The sequence below is a fragment of the Sipha flava genome, unplaced genomic scaffold (assembly GCF_003268045.1).
Source record: "Sipha flava isolate LNK unplaced genomic scaffold, YSA_version1 71_pilon_pilon, whole genome shotgun sequence".
Classification (NCBI taxonomy): Eukaryota; Metazoa; Arthropoda; class Insecta; order Hemiptera; family Aphididae; genus Sipha; species Sipha flava.
Genome location: NW_020273611.1, coordinates 2,359,004 through 2,380,363, shown reverse-complemented (window position 1 = coordinate 2,380,363; position 21,360 = coordinate 2,359,004). Strand labels below are relative to the sequence as shown.

At 30.2% G+C, this 21,360-nt stretch overlaps 1 long non-coding RNA gene across 1 annotated transcript; it reads left to right on the top strand.

Annotated features, from left to right (window-relative positions):
* Positions 1–14,353: 14,353 nt before the first annotated feature.
* LOC112692253 lies at positions 14,354–20,414 on the top strand. The gene is made up of 4 exons (XR_003149401.1): positions 14,354–14,550; positions 16,372–16,504; positions 18,846–19,125; positions 20,019–20,414. It is a non-coding gene; the product is annotated as an uncharacterized LOC112692253 (long non-coding RNA).
* Positions 20,415–21,360: the final 946 nt, after the last annotated feature.

Here is a 21,360-nt window from a genome sequence, read left to right as displayed (position 1 = left end):
TAAATTATACGCGTCTATATATATTGAACAATGAACGGAAGTATCCAATTAATACGTTCTGGCTTCACTTGAATCGAATTACATTATAATATTATATAAATAAGTTGTAATTAAAAACGGTAATATTTGATGTTTCTGTTTAATTTCGCAGGACTTTTACAGCGGTAATTTTATGAATATTTATTTTTATTTATTTTTTGCAAACATTTATTTTTAATTAATTTTTTAATGCGAAAATATTTCTACGTTGTAGGTTAAAAATAGTTAATTATTATTTAGTCAGTGGCAACGAAATATGCAAAGAACATAGTAACAGAATTAAAAACATTTCTCATCTCGTAGGCGAAATATTAATTGTTAATAGTAATTTATAATTACCTATTGTATGAGTGGTTATTAGAATACATCGGTGTAGTTTACAACCAGTATTACTCGTAAAAAAGTAGAAAAAACCCATATTTTCAAGACTGTTGCAGAAACTACGCAATTTATTTTCTAGTTACCCCTCCAGAAGATGTATACCGAATATAACCAAACCGCACTTTTATTATTTTTTTTTTTTTCTAAAAACTATAAAATATAAATTTATAAACGCGTTATAAAACTAGTTTTCATAATAAATATATTCGAAATCTTTGACTCTTAATACTTTTCTACTCATAATATATATAGAAATAAGATATTTAATAATAATCACAAATTAATCAACAGACATATTTATAATTACTAATACCACATAAGTTCTCTGCCTAATAAAAACGTAAGATTAAAATTGTTTTTATAATTACAAATATGTTGCATTTTATGCACTATTTCACATCAATAAATCTCTTGATGATTTCGTAGACACTGTAGAGAAATTGCATGCCAAAAAATAAACATAAATTGGAATGTCCAAATTGCATGTCATCTTTTAGAGGGATCTGTCTGAATTGTATACCATGTCTTAGAGGGATCTGTCCGAATTGCATCCTGTGCATCTCCAAGTTTATTTATCATGTACTTATGTGTACAACTTAAACTTTATTTTTGAATTTTCTATTTTTTAAAAAAAAAGATGAATATAAACTGATTAGAACACGAACGTTTACAATAAGCCCACTTTTCAATATCATTGCACAATAATTTTTCAATCATCAATTACAAAAATGGTTTTGTTTTTCATTTAACATATTTTGAACTTGTGGTTCCATGATCACACTACAATTAAATTATTGTGGACGAATTATCGTTAACGTTCCAAAATATACTAATAAGACACAGAAAAACAGACAAGTGATATCTTCATTTTGATCTAAATTATATAATTATTATTAATATTATTTATGGTCATAACGGCGTAGCTCTACTTTTATTTTCTTAAAATTATTTCAGATTAATGTAATAATGCTTATAAAATTGAACAGCAAACCTTTAAATGATCGATACGTATGTCTGTGAAATTGTAGAATCTTGCTACTGAGGAAATATACAGGAGAAATATTTGGTATTGACTTAAGCGGAAGTCCCGGAACTGAATGGTTGGCCAACTTGGATGTTCGACTGAAGATTGTTATTTTTAGTTACGAAGAACTTTTCTGTACTTTTTGTTTGCTACATATCTATTTATTTATTTGTTTCTATATCTATATATTTTTTCATTTATTTATTTATTTATGTATTTGTTAATTTATTTATTTGTTTATATATTTATTTTTGTGTTATGCCGACGCCATATGCTAATATATGTCTGTGAAACACACTACAATACACACATTAAGTACAGTTTGGTAAAATGTTTACTCGGATATAAAAAATATTTCAATCTAGAAAGTAATCAGTTGTAACAACTAAATCATAAAGAGTTTAAGTCAAAATAAAGTTTAAGTTGTGCACATACGAGTAATTGCATGATAAATAAACTTGTGGCTATACGGCATATCCCTCTAGGATGTGGCATGCAATTCGGACAGACTCCTCTATGACGTAGCATGCAATTTGGACAGATCCCTCCAAGAGATGGCATGCAATTCGGACATTTTTTTTTTTTTTTGGCATGCAATTCGGATGTAGCCAAATTAATTTATTATTTAACTTTCAATAATTTCAACGAATAACATAATCACATTTTAACATTGAAATATTGATTAAACAAATCGATTCTACTATGTTGAAAAATATTTTATTCTTGTAATGTACCTACGAAATTAAGATAATAACTAGTGCTCTTGTTTTGATGTGGATAATAGCCGATTTTGTGGTTAAACAACTTTTTTGGGTTGTGGGTACCCAATACCAAAAATTTTCGGGTACCTGATGGTTTTTAATACGCATAAATGGTCAAGCTAAGACCTAGATACTTAGAGGTAAACAGTATTATATTATAATTATACAATTATACAATTAAAAAATATTTTCTCTTTTAATTTAAAAAAAAGTTATAGTTTATATATGTTAAAATGTTTAGTACTTTGTATGAGTTATATTAGTGATATTACAGTTTAATAATTAGTTTATCAAAGTCATAGGCGTGTTTACAGAAAGAGCCAGATAGGCACTGACCCCCACCCCTAGCGGAACATGCCTTCGAAAAAATCATGCCAAGTAATTCAATGGTACTCATTACCAATCGACAGTTTCAGTTAAGTATAGTAGTAAAATGCACGTGTTTTTATTTGAGTTTTAAATGTATTTTTATTATTCATGTCTAAAAAAAAAAAAAAAATAAGTCTCATGATTTAAAAATTTGTTGTGCCCCCTCGGCCAACAAAGTCTGAACACGCCTATGATTGAAATATAATGTTCAATACTATGTTAAAAGTTATTTTATAGCCTATATTAAAACCTTATAGGTAACGGCTATAGTGGCTATAGTCGTTATCTCTTATGTACACAGCTATGCAGATAATAAGTAATTACAATCATACAGTTATGTAAATATAAAGCACCACGTGTGACAATATTATATTGTTATTGGGCAGCCGTTTATCTTATGTACAAATTCTTAAGATAACTGTAGCCTCTATTGGCTAAGGAAATAACGAGTATACAAACTATAACGGGTACCCAATCCGTAATGGGGACCCAAAATTTTGTAAATCGGGTAATACCCGTAAAACCAAGGTACTCTGGTATCAAGAGGACTTATATAACTCATACGAAATCAGGAAGTATGGTTGCTGCAATCGCACGAGTCTCACGTACGATATTATAACTAAAAAGCTTTCTGACCGAACAGATTTGCGTAATGATGAATAGTGGACAGTATAGTTTAGTTGAGATCATTTCGAATTAAGATTTAATAAAGATATTTTTTCACAACATATCCTTATTGCCGTTGGTATAGATTTTTGTCGTTTACATATTGTGTAATAAGAACTACATCAATTATTTTATTCAGTACCCGTAACACGTTAGATTTAAAGAGATAGGCGAACTCAGCACATGAAAACATGTTAAAAAAAACAACAAATTTGCAAGTACTTTATTACATTATAACGAGTGTGTATATGTTTCTAATATGAATGTTCAATTTTTTCGTATAATAAATTCGTGGTAAAAAACGTAGATGTCAGTACGGCGAACGGTTATAATACATTATTAATTCGACTAATTTATAAATTACTAATGGTCACATTTTAATAATTAATGAATTAGCTGACCTTTTTTAATATGACTCATTAATACAAATAGGCAATGGATATCAACGTATACTGAGCTACATACAAGTCGCGTAAAAAAAAAAAAAAAATAGATATTAAAAGTGTATATTAATTGAAAAATAAAAAACTATTTATTTTGATCAGTTTCTAATTATATTATTGCTGAAATAAATGTAACTAAGTAATGTTGCATTTATTTATTTATTTCCTCATTAAATATTTAAACGCGGAAAAAATTATTATTGAAATTAATAATAATAATAATAAGATCTCGGATTTGTATGCATTCGCATATTTATTCTGGTTGATGATATGCTAAGTGAGCACAACATTTGTTACTTAATATAACAATTTAAAAAACTTTTTTAGCGCATATTTTTGCATATTTAGGGTTTTTTTATCGCATATTTGGTTAATTTTTAATGCATACAAATCCGCGCTCTAATCATTATTATTATTTACTTAAAGAGTTTTGGATGTATGGCTGCGTGAATAACGTTATACTAGTGGAACAGAAAAATCTAGAATGACAATATATTGGATATAATGGATATATATATACATTAGTTCATACAAATTCTAAAACGTTGAACATGATAAAATTATTATAATAAGATTGTGTTATGTAAAATATGGCCAACCTCCTATGGGTATATATATATGGGTAAATACATGACTATTTAAAAATGCAGTACTGTGGTCACCAGTTATTTTTTAATCTTAAATTTATTTTTAATACGAAAACATTATCGTTTATTTAGCGTTATCAAATATCCTGTGTTATAGTGCAATCAAACAACATTTTTCTTCGATAAATCCTGAAAATAGATGCACGCGATTGTTGATGAGTCAAGAAATTTGGTTTAAAAAAAATTTTAAGTTTATCAATCACATGTGAACAAATATATTACACATTGTGTACAATAAATATAAGAAATAAAAAAAAAACGTTTCAAACAATCACTGGGTAGACGTTTTTTTTTCTAAACATTTTTTTTTGTGTATATGAATCATATTTATGCACATTACCTAAGTTGATGTCATGGGCGTCCCCAGGGGGGGGGGCAAGATGGGGCACTTGCCCCCCCTAGAATAATGTTATTTCCCCAGAAATTGGTAAAATTCCAAATGATAAATTAGTTTCTAAAAAGCTGAAGCGGAAAGTTGGTAGAGTTTTTGGCAAAATAAGGACTGCCAAGATATTGATTTTATCGATTTGTTAAATTGTAACTGTACGTTTTTTCCAAATATAGTTGTTGCTTTGGAAATATTTTTGTCTCTTCCTGCTACAAGCTGTACAGCAGAACGTTCTTTTAGTACATTAAGGCGTGTTAAAACATGGTTGCGATCAACGATGGGTGATGATAGACTGAATGGAATATGCATGTTGAGTGTTCATAGAGAAAAAGTAAATTCAAATAAAGAAAAATTTATTGAAAATGCACTGACACAATTTGGGCAAAACTAATTTTTCTTCAAAACAAATTTAAAAATAATTTACAGTTCATTAACTACAGTCAAGGCTGGATTAAGCATTTATTGGACCTCAGGGCTGAAATTTTATAGGGTCCTTTTAACAAAACATGCTTTACAAAGCTGCTCACAATGCTTGCAGAACGATACATTTTTTTAACTATTTCAAAAATTGTCAATTGCATTATAAAATTATAAAATTAATAGTTACATATAATAAGTCCATAAAATTACTAATTTTAGTATGATAAAAAATGTATAACGGTTTAAAATTGTTTGGTCCCCTTTCACATGGGTACTCGAGAGAGCCTGGGGGCTACCATCCCGACTAGACTTCTCCTTAATGCAGCCTTGCCTACAGCTCATGTTCATGTTGCTCATTCGAGTGAATAAATAAAAATGCAAGTACCAAATTGAATTAAATATTTATTTAATGAATATATTTAAAACCTACTGCATATAAAATAAGAAAATAATAACAACACAAATAGTTCCTATATTAAAAATTGTAAAAAACATAACGATGATTATGACAATGGTAACAATAAATTATTTGAAAAAAAAAACAATATTATTTAATTAAAAATAAATATATTTTTTTTTATATTAAAATTATTATTATTTTTTAGGCTTTTACGAGCTATTCAGATTCTTAGCCGCCAAAACTACTTCCTTCCATCGCTCTCTATCATATGCCTGCTCCCAGTTCATTCCAATTTTTTCTAATAATTCTTTGACACTGTCTTTCCATCTTTTCCGCAGTCTTCTTCTTGGTCTCTTTCCCCTCGCCATATATGTCAATGCTCCTTTCATCATACTTCCATCGGACCGCCATACAAGTCCTCCCCAATTTTTTTTTTTTTATATAATATGTATTTTATCACTAATTTACAGTTATTGATTTTTATACAGCAGCAACATTAAGGAAAACAAACGTTATATGAGGTAAATTGTTATAAAGCTAAAAATATATAATTATCAGTTAACATTTTGAGCAGAGTACAAAATATAGGAATTAAAATAATTGAATACAAAAAAAAAACATTACCTAATTTATATTAAAGTTAATTGATAGAATATATAATTAACTGTATATAACAAAATTTAATTTGAAAACGCTTGTATTTTTGCAATTATATTTAAATTACAAATACAGTGGAGCGTCGATTATCCGCACTACAAAATTTTTGAGTACAAATTTATTTTTAGTTTAATTTAATTTAGTTTTATCATTCGTTATGTTATATCGTGTACTATAATGTTATATAATATATATATGTAATTTTTTATATTATGTATGAATATTATATTTAGTATTATATCTAGTAAATTAGTTTTTAACTTTATATTACAATTTTCAATGGTTGTTTGATTATCCGCACAAATCGATTATTCGCACCCCCTTCGGTCCCAATTAGTGCGGATAATCGACGCTCCACTGTATTGCACTTTTTTTCTTGTGTGCACATTTACAACAAGATTCCATATGTCGACAAGGTATAAATAGTATATTGATTTCATATTTATAACATATTTTACAAATATTTGACTTTGAAGAAATATTTAATGATTCAGATGAAGTCCCTGGTAAACTAAGAGCAAATTTTTTATCATTGACTATGCATGCTTTTATTATCCTTTTAAATTTACTTCTGCATATACCACATTTGTTTACAGATAAGGCACATGAAACACAACTATAAAAATGACCACAAGGGTAAATAATTATTGTTGATTCAGCTTGCTAACAAATCTTTAGGGTTCAGTAAAATCTTTTCTTTTTTTTTAACAGTTGTTGTTACATTAGTGGGTTTTCTAGAACAATAATTATTATAATGATTTTTTATATGATTAAAAATACTTATATATATATATATGTATGTATATAAAAGTAATTAAGAAATAGCAAAATTAATTTGGCACATTTAAAGTTACTTTTAAAAATGAATTCAGCAATGAAGTGATTGAAAATAAATCAATGTATTATATTTAAAAAAAAATCGAACGATGGGGGGAATTCCCCCTTCGCCCCCTCTCAAATACGCCCTTGTGGTTGTGATTTATACTGTAACGTGGACGTATTCTACATGCTTTCAATGGTCATCATTGTATTTAATATGTGAATTATATGAATTTACAAATAAGCGTTCATCTATATTTTTCGTTTATATTATTTACAAATAAATATAAGCAACGAAAAATCCAAATATCCGTCATAGTTAATGTAAATTATGATATCGTCGATTTGTTATTGTAACACACACTTTTAACATTAACGTATTTACAGTTATAATGTTAACGAATGTTTTTTCTTCTCCGTATTTACAAACATAAATTTAAATATCTTAGTACAATGCGCAACGTTTCACTTTTGCAATGAGTACGTTATTGACTTATTTTTAAGAACCAATGATTCATAACAAACATAACGTGCCTAAGCTCGACCATACATTTTTCAAGGGCATAATTTTAATTAACAGGAAAACAGAGCACTCGTGAATCCAAAAGATCTATAATATGTAAAATTTTGGCTTATAAATATTTCAAATTGTACGAAAAACACCTGAAATGATCACTTCAACAATATTCGATGATTGAATTCGCAAATTAATAATTAATTTCATTACGAAACACGTTTGGTGATAAATATTAATTGAAATATCCATGTATGAAAACAATTTTTACATTACGTATAACTTTTGTAATAGAAGCGGAAATTTAAATATAAGGTATTGTTAAATTTTATTTACATTTAGAAAAACATGAAAAAAAAAATATACTACTTGTTGAAGATCTACAACCCGAATAATTTCAGGCTTGACAGGAAATCCTGTCCGCAAACCTGTATGTGTTAAAACGCATAATTGGTATCGTGCGCACTCAACTATCTTGCACATATTTGTTATTTTGATTCAAGGCCCGACGGTTACAGAAAAACCATCTTTACTTTTAACATATTTTACAAAGCCAAAAGGAAAATTTATAGTAATAAGTAAATATTAAATTATTTGTGTTCATGTTCAAAATAATGTCAATTTAATTATCTGTTCCGTGTTAGTTTATTACAGCGGTTTTTAAAGCGCACCGAACGTACAATACCGTCTGTTTCCAATGCCGACGTCGATCTTTTTTCTCGTACCAATGTAAATATTATATTTATTATTACAATTTTTATTTTTTACTATTCGTAATTATAACCTTCATAAGGTTTGCAAATTAAATATAAAGCGTTAATCATTTTATTACAACGTGCGTATGAATTATGCAGCTTATAAAGTGTTCACATATCCCAGAATTATAGGAATAAGGATTATTTTGAAAAATAAAATTAGTTGTACTTGAGACAGATGAATTAACACATTTCTATTGTGTAATATAATATTATACTATATTATATTATACATTTATGAGATTAAATACAAGTGTAAAAAAAAACTGCTTTGATGCAATTGTACAAGCGCTGATTGATAAAACTTGTAGTCAATAGATTTTTGGAAAATACATGTCGGTGATTCAGTTAGTTGAATAGTGGATTCGGTATAAGTTTTATAAAAAAAAAAATTTGTAAAGAAAAGCTAATAATACTTATTAAGATCATATAATAACATTATGATTAATAATTAAAACCATATATGATATGTGTTATATAACAATGTGTTGCCATACGTGTAGAAGTATTTCTAACATTTAACGAGAAGGAATAAACGTGCGTGTAAATGGTTTCACACTATTTTTATTATATATATATTTTTATATTTATTCTTTTTAGATATTATTTATTATTTATTTTTTTATGTTGTGTTTTGTGTTCACCATTGACTCGTGCCGTAAAACGCGAACGGGTTTTTCGTATGGATTATTACGATATTAATACGTAGTGATATTTATCCGTACGTACTAGGTAGTATAATATAGGATAAATTGAGAAAAAAAAACACTAGATCAAGTAAAATCAATGCGAAACATCGATGGAGAAATAAAAAAATAAAAATAGAATACAATACGTAATAATTATAACCAGATTTTGACATCGAGAACCTGTGTAATCCTCGACATCTTTGAACACATACGTGGCTGACGTACACGTACTCCCTACATGTGCTTATAATCCACTATCGATGTTTATAACTTATAACTTGTTCTAATTAATAATTAAATCGCAAAAATATGCAATTAAAACGTTTCTATTTCAGTCCGTCATGTCTTTAAAAAAATGTATATCTTACTCAGATTATTCTACGGTCATTATTAAAGAGTATGCAAATGCAACAAGTCCCGAACCCTATTTATGAGCATCGCATGTCATGCACACGTTATTTGCACAATAGCATTACGTTATTACTTATTATTACGTTGTTACAACTAGAATATTTCCTGTCGACTTGGACGGGGTGCGGATACTACGTGCGAAAGAAGTAAGGTTAAGTAATAATAATAATAATAATAATAATTCATACTCGCTAATGACGAAAAAACCGTTTAGGACGGTGTAAAACTGACGAGTACTCGCGTAATACTCCATAAAACCACCTGTACACGATAGTATAATCAATTACTGTTTTAAACCATTTATATTCGACAAAAAAGTATCGTGTTTAACGTAGTTTTGAGAGGAAAACATACACAACTGAGGTCGATTTTTCTATGTTTCAGACTTACACCATTATGTAGTTGTTCATTTATTGCATTGCGTCCGTCTGTGTTTGATTTCGCAGCAATAAATAATTTCGATAATATCTGTCTATTATTTTCGTCGCGGCAGCCTCGTTTGGTGCGTGTAAAATGTGAAAATAATAAGCGCAGCGTAGAAAAATCGATTTGTTCAAATCACAAAAAAAAATAAGTAAAATTGTGAAACGCTACTAAAATCATAGAGTTCCGTAAGGGTTATTGTGATTTTTTATATAGATATTTTATTTTGAAGATCAAAATTCATATTTTAATATAATGAATACGAGTATTTCGAGTAAATGGTTGTGTACACCAATAATAAAATAATTACTGAATTTAATTAAATTCTTTTTTACGTTGTATATTTACATAGTATTGTTATGAATTTAAATTTTCTTACATCATTCTTCTTAGTAGAACCATTACAGCAGAATCAAATGAACAAATTTAATATAATAACAATATATATATATATATATATCGTATTATATATTATCGGTGTAAGTACACTAGGCTTCCGAATTTGTTTAATTTTTAATTTTTTTTTTTAATATTCGGATTTATTGCTAAGTAGGTTATACATTTGTTCCATTCAAATATGACTTAAAATTTAAACATTTTTAGTAAAACTGTATACAATTTATGGCATTTTTTTCGATTTGATTGCTATTTTGTTGACTTTTCTTATTTATAATATAATTGTAGATGCTTTTAATTATGAATCACATGGTATCATTTTAATAATAATAAATAATATGTATTTAAAAATACTATATATAAACTATTTGTTTATTTATTTATATATTAATAAATAATAATTTATGGTTATTTCGGACTTTGTCAATTGTGATGGCAGTGATGACAATATTATTTGATAAGACGATGCACGAGTTGCACAACTTGCTGTTCTCAAATGGAAGATCTATTTAGTATGAGAACTTACAAAAATGTATTATAATGATGATGACGTATTTTTGATACAGAATTATTTTTAAATCTATACGTTTAATCATTTAAAAAAATTAAAAGTGTATACTTCACATTTTAGTCGTTAACTTACATTTAATTTGTTAACATTTTGAGAAATTCGAAACGGTCGTCCGACACCGGTATGTTAACCGAGTGTCCATAAGAATAATCGTTATAAGCGTACACGTTTATCCTAATGGTAGTACATTAATATCAGTTGGAAGAGGTAAAAAAATACGTCTGCATATTTGTAGAAGTTATTAAAAACGCATTTCCATTTAAATCATTGAAATTTCGGGTTCTCATTTTGTTCACTTATCTCTGGTGATTCAACCGAATACCTCGTGATTAAAATGTACTGCGTGATTACGTAATTAACGACGAACACCGTGAACAAACAATCGCATTTTCGTCTGAAAAAAACATTCAATGATCGGTTCTTTCCGATTGTTCGTTTCGGCGCGTAATGTAACGCGGATGTGTTTTTACCATCAATGGTTCACGAAACGCGTAGTGCGGAACGTGAATGCGACTACTGTGCACCAGTAGCGTATATAGGGGTGGCCTAGTGGACTATAGCCTCTCCCAACCCCTATCGAAATGTTTTAAAATACTTAAAAATGATTTTAAACGTATGTTATATTTTAATGGTGCTTTATGCCGGGCTTACACGGCGCGTAGTATTTGTCATTAGTACTTGTCACTCGCACTCGCACGTTGCGAGTAAACAGAAAAAAGTAGTGCTTAGTATTAGAAAAACCGGGAGTGCGAGTGAATAAAACGCCGTTCTATTTACTAACGACAAGTAGCTACTCCTTCCACGACTCTACTCTACTCGCGGTTGCACTCGCAACGTGTGACCGCTTGATGATTAGTATTAGTGCTTAGTAATATTCGTGTTATCACGTGTACGGCGCATGTTGCACACTGTGAATTATGTTAATTCTTAATTCAACTTCTAGTTCATCTATGGTTGATGAAATTGTTATGTTTGAATTATATTTCAAACTTTGTTTTACGATACGACGACGGTCCATTATATACTTCTTTACGACTTAGTTGATCTTGACGATTAATTTTTTTATATCATAATAATTAATAATATATTATTCACTTCTAATCACACTTACTAACATATTCATATAAATATAGAATTGGCGTTCAAATCGTTTTGGGACACTATGTAAATGAAATGTAGATAAGTACCTATTGTGTCTTGATAGTAATTCTTAGATAGCAGTGTTAATTCTGTCCATAGTAGTCTCTCCCGAAAATGTTTTCTGTATACCGAAACTGCTGTGCACAAAAATGATAAGGTAAAAACATACGTTACGGTTAAACAAAACGGAACGTACGCGACTAAAAACGACGGAAAACCGTTCTCGGCCGCTTAGCAGATATATGTGCACAGGTTTTCTAGAAATATTGTTGTGTCGATGAAAACGGTATACGATTTGGTCTTGCGCTGTAGAAAACGCGTTGCAGGAAACGACGAGTTATTTTACGACGGCACCTGCTCGTGCAGGTTATAATTATTTTCACAGTGCGCATTCGATACATATTGTATCGTACGGACACAATAGCGTTTGTGTACCGTATACAATTCAACAGCAAATCTAATTCCGGTCGTAATACGCGTAAGAAACGTACGACGCCTCGAACGCGTGTGGACATGCGCTACATACACGTACATTGTCGCGTACACCCGTATCGAAATATTTTAATTCACGATCTCACTGGGCATTTGCACACCGGCAAGAGTGCGGACGATTGCGATTATTTAGTCACGCTTTCTCCGCGTCGATCTCTTTTCGTGCCGCTGCAACTGTACACCGCGTCTGAACCGTACGATCTATGTCCCAGTTCCAAATGATAAACGTCGTACCGAATGTGTCTGCAGCACTAGCAGCTTTGCGGAGTTCATGCTCGGGGCCGTGTTTAAGATTTTGCCGCACATCTTCCCTAAAGACAAGTGTCGGCAACTGTTCGTTAAAAAGCCGCTCGCTACGTTCGTAGTTACTTTTCCCCATTTCAGTAGTAAATATATTCCGCGACATTTTTAAACGCGGTACGAGATAGAAAAAAATCATCACTTATGAAATAAATATAAATAATGTGGACGAACGAAATTCGATTTCTAATTCAATCGATCAAATAATTTATTTGAAACGTAAATAATGTACGATGGAGCGAAAGAGAATCCGCGCGCTATGTAAATAGTATGTTCATGATTAGTGTTTGAAAATATCATGAAATTTAAAATTGTGAAATATTTCAGTATTATGATACATTTTTTTTTTTTTAAATAAGTTTTATTTTTACGTATAATTTTCATAATTTACCTTCAAAATTTTATAGTATTAGGAGTATCAATGATTATACCTAGAACTAGAACTTTTAGATTATATAAATAATAATTGTTAACTACCCATAATTAATATTTGAATTAGAAAAAATTATAATTGTTTCACTATATTGTGAAATATTTCATACTTCAAACGCCATTCATGACGATTTCATAATGTGGATTTCAGATTATTCGGTTTTTTTAATATGTACTCGTATTATACATTCCTCCTTTATAATAGCGCTGTTGTGGTTTGCCTATTTTTTTTCCTCGTTTAACTATGATACATGCACGTCGAACGCGTTATTGTTTACTCGTCGGGAAATCATTTAAATCCAATTGATCTCGCTTTACGTAATCATATGTTTTGGTCTTCCCGCTGAGTCGAGGAATGTTTTTTTTTGCGATCTGATGATTTGACTTGCGTGTTCGAGTATATCGACTCAACATATTATTGAGTATTATAATTGTCCGTCGATATCGTCAAAACGAATCGCGCATGCACTTTCTGTGTTCTAACACATTTTTGATTTTCTCGTATATTTTCTACAAATCCATGGATCCAAGTCCGTGGTCTGTTGATAAAATAATATGTCACTTTATTGTTGTTTTACATTCGGTCATCGTGATTATGTTACAGACCGCATTTCCGAAATGAACACGACGAACTGTTTGGAATCGGCGCGAGATCACGGTCAAGACCAGCATGCACCTGCACTGCATCATACATTACACGCGCACACAACCGCGTATATAACCCGTTTGTCGCCGCCTACCTAGCTAACGGCCTCGGCAATGATCGAAACCGACGGAAAAACGCTGTCGAGCATCACGTCGAGTTGATAATACCTCTCCGGATTACGTATGCTTAATGCGGTCATGTCGGGCAGCTGGTCGTATAAACCGAACTCAGTTCAAAAACATCAACATTTTTAATTTAGAAAAGTTTAAAAGTTTAGCTAAAAAAAAAAATTCTATTAAGTTCCAAACCAAATATTATGTTTTTGTCGTATACGGTAACACAACATAAATGTATTAATATATTGTATTGACTATATTATATTGTATTGTATTGTACACTTGTATTCAACGTACGAAAGAACATAGTCTCAACGTCGTACGTCGTTTGCATAACATGAAAGGAAGTGTAACATACCAACTGACGTCAATATGCAAATGTTTCAGAACGAGTATTCAAGTACATTAATTAAACGTTCAACAATAATATTTTCAAACGTAATTGCGACGTTCGTATACAACAATTATTGGTTTTCAACGCATTGAATATGATTTCGCGTCATTACGAGAGAATTGCGTTTTCGGAGTTGTTTAATGTGTCATATTAAAAGAAAATTAATTTCGTTATTTTCTCCGTTTTGAAAGGAAACGTTTCCATATCCGTGTCTGCCATATCGCTCTACTTGTAACAAACGCTCAACACCAACGCAGGTTATTTATTTGATTACCCTATTGTTCACTGGCTTTTATAGTAAACAGTTTTATTTAATATCTATAATGCATTTATTTTTTTTTGATTTTTTTTTTTTTGACATATTTATACAAAAATCAAAGCGTCACATGTGTTATAAGTTTTAGTTTTTATATACATAAATTAATGATAAATAATTATTGATTATTATTAATATTATAAATATTATTCATATTATATGTAGGTATACAAATATTTATTAACTTAATCCATTTATAATTTTTATTGTTGTTCATTTTTTTGAAAAGATAATTGGCCCTACTGAACCAGTTCGTAATAATAATATTCAGAATATCTCATCAGTTTAATCATATTATTAAAAATGAAAAATGCACACGTTATCATTGAATCTACTATATAGTTATAAAATCTGTTGTGAATAATAAGTGTTTTTTATTCAATACTTCTTGGATTAGAATTTTATGATTTTTTTATGAATTAATTTTTTTTTAATGAAGAAATATTCCATATATTTATTTTAGAATACATTTAGCGGTATTTACATACGCCAGTTATACGAGTGCTAATTATCTATTTGATGGCAACGACTGTGTTTCGGAATCATATTTACAATATGTAATTTCACAAAAATTCCAGGAAACAATATTATATATTAAAACTTAATTTATGTGTACGATGATTGCAAATTAACCCTGTAGGGTTGATGGCGACCGTGGAGAGAATTTTTGTTTTTTCCATGCGGTATTTTTAAAACACCAAAGGGGTATAAAGGTGTCAAATATGTATAAAGAAAGAATGAATGGGATAGATTCTCCTCCTCAGAGCTTTATTCAACAAATATTTTTCAATATTATATATTTTATTTTTGTATTGCATACGTTGTTATATATATATATATATATATAAAGTATATTTACTATAAATAAGGACCAGATTTATATTCTCTCAAAATACCTTAAATATGATACTAATATTCTCTAAAAAACCTTCAAATATTCTTATTATATTCTCTTAAAAATCTTAAAAATATGTAAAAATATTCGAAATTATTCAAAAATAATCAACAAACATCAATATATGGTTTAATATGCATTTTTAATTTTTTTTTTTTATAACATTCTTTTAATCACATGAGGTATATACGTAGTTGCGTATTATAATAGAATACTATTGTACTTCAATAAGAGTAGGAATATAGTAAAAATATTACAGTATAGTTTTTAGCAAGGGTCACCAATGTTTTCAAACAAATAAGCTACATTTGACATTTAAGTCCCTAGTGATTGACATCCAGGAAAATTTAGGTGTTTAATCTTTAAATCTAATATTCCCATTATTCAATTAATCTGATTATTTTATGCAATCGACCGATAGTGGTAAAATTGAATTTTACAACGATCGACTGATTGGTGATCCCTGGTCTACATTATTAAAATTTAAAAAACAATATTCCTTTGGTATATTTTAATTAAATGTTGTATTAACACTATTGTCACAATATTAAAAATAACAAATAATCATATATATATATTAAAATATAATAAAACAAAAAAAAAAATTGGTTAACAAAAGGTAATCCTTAAATAATAATAATTTAATACAAGATATAAAATAAAAATATAGGTATATATTATATATATATATATATATATAAAAACAATATTTCTTTGGTGCATACAGTGGTAAATATTTACTTTTTGAAGAATAAAAAAAGAAACTTGAAATACAATTTAAATTTTATTATATGAATTAACAATAATATATTTTACATATTATCTGTACTTATGTTAGTTCTTCTATCGTTTAAAATTTGTTTTTAGAGACTAAATGAACATTCAACATCAACAGATATTAGAGGTGCAAACTTCATGTCAACAACTACATTAGGTGTAAAATATTCTGTGAGAACTTCATTGTTTCTACGTAAATGTTCCAAACTTTTGCTAACATTTGGTAAACTTTATTTTTTTAACTTAATTGAGACACTTTAGTATTTTTATTATGTTATCCGTTTCACCAGGTATATTGGTTAGTTTGCAGATAACAGTTTGTACAACCTCCAACTATAAAAAAAAAATCAAATATTCTAAAATATGCTAAATGGGCTAAATATTTTCAAATATGTAAAAAAACTTTTTCCTACAAACTCAGAATTGAATAAATTGTCCACATTTTTTACTCTCGTACAACTGCATAGACCAAGACGAAACGATATATAAAAACATATAAATCCGGTCTTTAACTATAAGTAATATTTATAATAGTTATAATTTAACAGTAATCTAACTATAACATAAACAATAATTGTTAACATAATTAACATAATTATTATATTCTACATATAATTTAAAGTTTTATTGGAAGTGATATTAAATTTACTGATTCTACTAAACAAATGTAATCTCTTTTTAAAACAAGTTCCACGCCACTAATACCTGTGTATAAAAACAAGAAGTATATAAAACAAAAAATTATAAGTTTCTTAAAGGATTGTAGTTTGGAGTCTAGTCTAGTTTGATTTACTATCCGTATGAACTTCAAGGTCCCATTTCAACAAAATTGTTCCTTTATTCCTTTCTTGTCCTTATTTGTTCATATAATTTTATGAAAAAGAAGCTAATTAGGTAATTTATGATAATAACCAATATCCCTCTCTTGATCTTTAATTGTACTATATTACTATATAAATATACTATATATTTTTATATTTATATTATAAATGCTATATAAACTATAACAATTTCAAACATAATAAGCAAACGACAAAACCAATACCCGACGTGTGAAAAAATTTTCAGGCATGAACCGATACTAATTACAAAGCGATATCCGAAAAAACCGATATTAATCTGGTTTAACTATAAGCATCACAGTCTTGTGCCATTAGCTTTATCATTAACAAACTACACTTTTACAATCCATATTTTAATTTTTTTTTATATCAATAATATTAATATTTTAGGCTGATTCTTTTATTTTTTCATAATGTCGGTTCAAATATCGGTTTCGATAGAAAACCGGTACCCGGTAAAATCGATATCACCTAGCAACGGTTCTAGGGTCGGCCCGCCCCCAGTTATCACGTCGAAGCCTGGCGACGGAACGAGACGCTTGAGAGAATATTTACTTTACTGGCATACGATAAAATATTGAGATTATCGATTGAAAATGCCGAACCGTCAAAAGCGCTCCGGCTGCGTCGCTGGAAAAATGATGGCGGACCGTCAGCAAATCGAGGTGGGAAAGCTCATCAGTAGCTAAGCAACGCCCTCGTCGGGCCGCGGATAGTCACGGCTTTTGGTGGCGGGGTTTGTCGGCGGTGACAGGGTGTGTCGGCGGTAACAGGGTGTGTTGGCGGGCGTCCGTTTATCGACGGGGTGGGCGGGCGATGGCGTCTGCGTGCGACCGGGTGGCGTGGATGGCGATCCTATAAACTCAACGGTTTTCTTAACTTTCGTCCGGACCCGAGGAAAACCGGATCCGAAGAACGTTTCGGATTCGTCACGATCATTTGCGGAATGCCGACCGTCGATGAAAACTATTTACATATATTTTTTGTGTAAAACTGTTGCAGTCGGAATTGTATTCGATCAGCTAAACTACTTCGAAATCAAATAGCTCGCGCGTTCGATAGCCAGTAAAACGGTTTGTAAACGACATAGCTGGTCGCATCCGCGTGCAACATCAATAGTTCAACAATAATCTGATCAGTAACCTAAACAATAATCTAAACAATAGTTTAATAAATACAATTAAATAAACATATCGGGGGAATTATGACGAAAACGATTGTGCGAGTGTGATTATTATCCGTACGTAGAAAACTCTATTCTCACCCGAATTTGTGTAACGATTTATTTTAAAAAATTCAAAATTGGAAATTTCTTTCGAGCATTTCTCACGATGAGACACGAATGGTTCGGCCATCTTGACTTCACTGATTATTAAATCAACGTAATTCACGGTTCTACATTTGACTTTGGCGCTGCAACATGTATATAGGTACAATCATATTTCTAAACAATAATATGAACTTGGCCGCAGTTTACAAAAAAAAATAGTTTAAGTTATCACACTAATAATGATTACGAATAATCGATATATATGAGTACTGACGGTGACAATACAATTTTTTTTAAACACATGCTTCTAATAATAATTATTAATTGAAAGTATATTTTCGATTTAGTGTTTTAATTTATTTATTTTTTATTATATATTTTTAATTACATTTTATGTAAATGGTTTTTTCAAAAGTTTGTATGAACTATTCGTTGGTTTTCGTTTTCGTTAGATCATTTGACAGACACCGGCAAGCTGCAAGTGGACCGTGAGAAGTGTGGTAGATCGCTTACCACACCGATGCCGATAGAAGTCTACCTTATTCGCGACGTGGGTTAATTAAGTCCAGATGCCAAAATGAGTGTACTTGGGTACACTTATTCCATAAGGAAGTTGTTGACAATTCCACGGACTCGGCGTGACGTGTACATCGTTTCATTGTGACCGATGAACATTTTGTTCATGGGGTCGGTAGCAACCAAACACCGGCAACGCGTGACAAACGTGTTAGGGTACGGTCAGACTAGACGTGGCATCGGCCGAATTAACGTTCAGCTGAATATGAGCCAACAAAATTGAAATAAATGAAATTCAAAATTACAGATCACATTATAAGTACACCGATAAATTAGATCATTCACGGCCCTACACGGATGACATAAACGAAATATTTTGTTTTTACCAGCCAATAAACCGAATATTTTAATCTTATGCCAACTATTTATTACACTATTAGTACCGACCTATATTCCTGTAACTTTGGATTTAATGTGAAATATAATAAAATGTATCAGTGGCGTATATAGGTTTTCATTTCGGAAGAGACCGATTATGTATTTGATTTTTGGGTGGAAGAGAAGGAGGAAGCACACTATTACGAAACAAATTACTTTAACATTATAAGACTTATCGGCTGTCTTTACACCATCAGAGAAATAAGAAACTCCATTTTTTTAATGATTTATTATTTTTTAAAAGTATAAAAACTATATTGTAATAAACTAATTTTTTATTAGAGTCACTCAAAATTCACCACATATTTTCTTAAAGGAATAAACATATTTTATAAATATAAAATTTTAAATTATCGCATAAGCAACATTCTCAGTGTCACGACAAATTTTTGGAAACCCACAGTATTAAGACATATCCATGTTAAAAATAACAATCTTTAACAATGGTGTTTTTCACTTCGAAGGGGGCCCGGGCCCCCTCGTCCCCCCCCATAAATACGCCCCTGAAATGTATCAAGAGACATGCCCGTCAAAATATTTAACTGGTCGAATCAAAAGTTTTGGGAAGAGTGTGCGGAATTCTTCAAATATTCCCCCCGCCCACAAAAATATCCACAACCCAAAATGTTTTTTCTTTTTTTTTTTGAGTTAGTAATAAATATTTTTTTTAGTGGAACGGTTTCCAACAAGAACATTTCATCAGCAACGTCCACGGCTGCTTGTTGAACTGCGACCAATGGAAACAAACACGTGCGTACCGTATCCGTTTAGTGAATTCAATCGAAATCGGGTGGTAGCCGATCTTTAGCCGAATTTAGTCTCCGACAATAGTCGAATAGTTCGGCGGAAGCTGTCCGAAAAATATTCAGCCGATATCGGGTGTAGCCTGTGACCGTAGTACTCACTATTGTGCCATACGTGCTCAACAGGTCGTACACAATCACAAGCTCGTGTCGTCAGACGCCATTTTGCTGAGACTTACGATACGCGTGACAAGTCTTGCAACGAGTTCCAACGGTTGTTTAGCGCTTACCGCCGCCATGGTAATGGTGTACACCGCGGGCGGGTTTTTCCTGGTACGTTCGTAAGGTAACGCTTATTACGATGTTTTACGAGTGTGGTAACCTTTTTAATAAATGCACGCGGTTCACGTGAGCTCAGGTTACGCTGCATCACGTTGCTCGGCACCTACGCTCACGGTATGAATAATGATTTTAAATTAGCAGTACCATGTGTCGGAGAGAAAAAAGCGTCGTGACGATTCCTTTTTATTGCAACTTAAACTGTACGATGACTTTTATTGGAACAGATCATTGGTTTGGGCCGATAAACTTTAGCTTTTAAAATCTCTCGTGTATTACGAGTTTGAATGTGCAAAAACGTAGGACTGAGAATTTTAAGATCCAACTTAATGACATATAATAATGAAAAATTATTATTTCAGTCGTTCTGTTATTTCATGTAAATATTTTCACGGATCGGTTTGGAAACATTAGTGTAATTTCAATGCCATATAAATCTTTAAGAAATACATTAACGAAAAAAAACCGTTCTAAATGCATTAATAAGTGTACCAAGAACGCAAATAGCTTTAGAAATGTAGAAAATAAAAAAATATTATACCCATATATTTAGTCATCATGTGTATTTATAATAAATAAAACGTTTTCACTTTTAGTTGAAACAATAATCCAACAAAGCTGACCAGAAGTAATTACTCTAGCACAGTACTTTACTGAAATGACAAAATTCAATAGTAAAAAAAAAAATTTCAAATATTAATATAATAGTGACTTACAATTTTCAAATATAATTATTAAAATAGTTATTTTTACTATAATAAAAATATTATATATGTATTATACATGCATAATATATTTGTAACATATCAAAATGTATATCGTATCACATTAACGAATGATTATTAGTCGGAATGGTATTGTTAAAGTTAAAATGGTTTGAATATTAAACACTGATATTGTCATCTTTTTTTTTTTTTTTTGACTACATTTT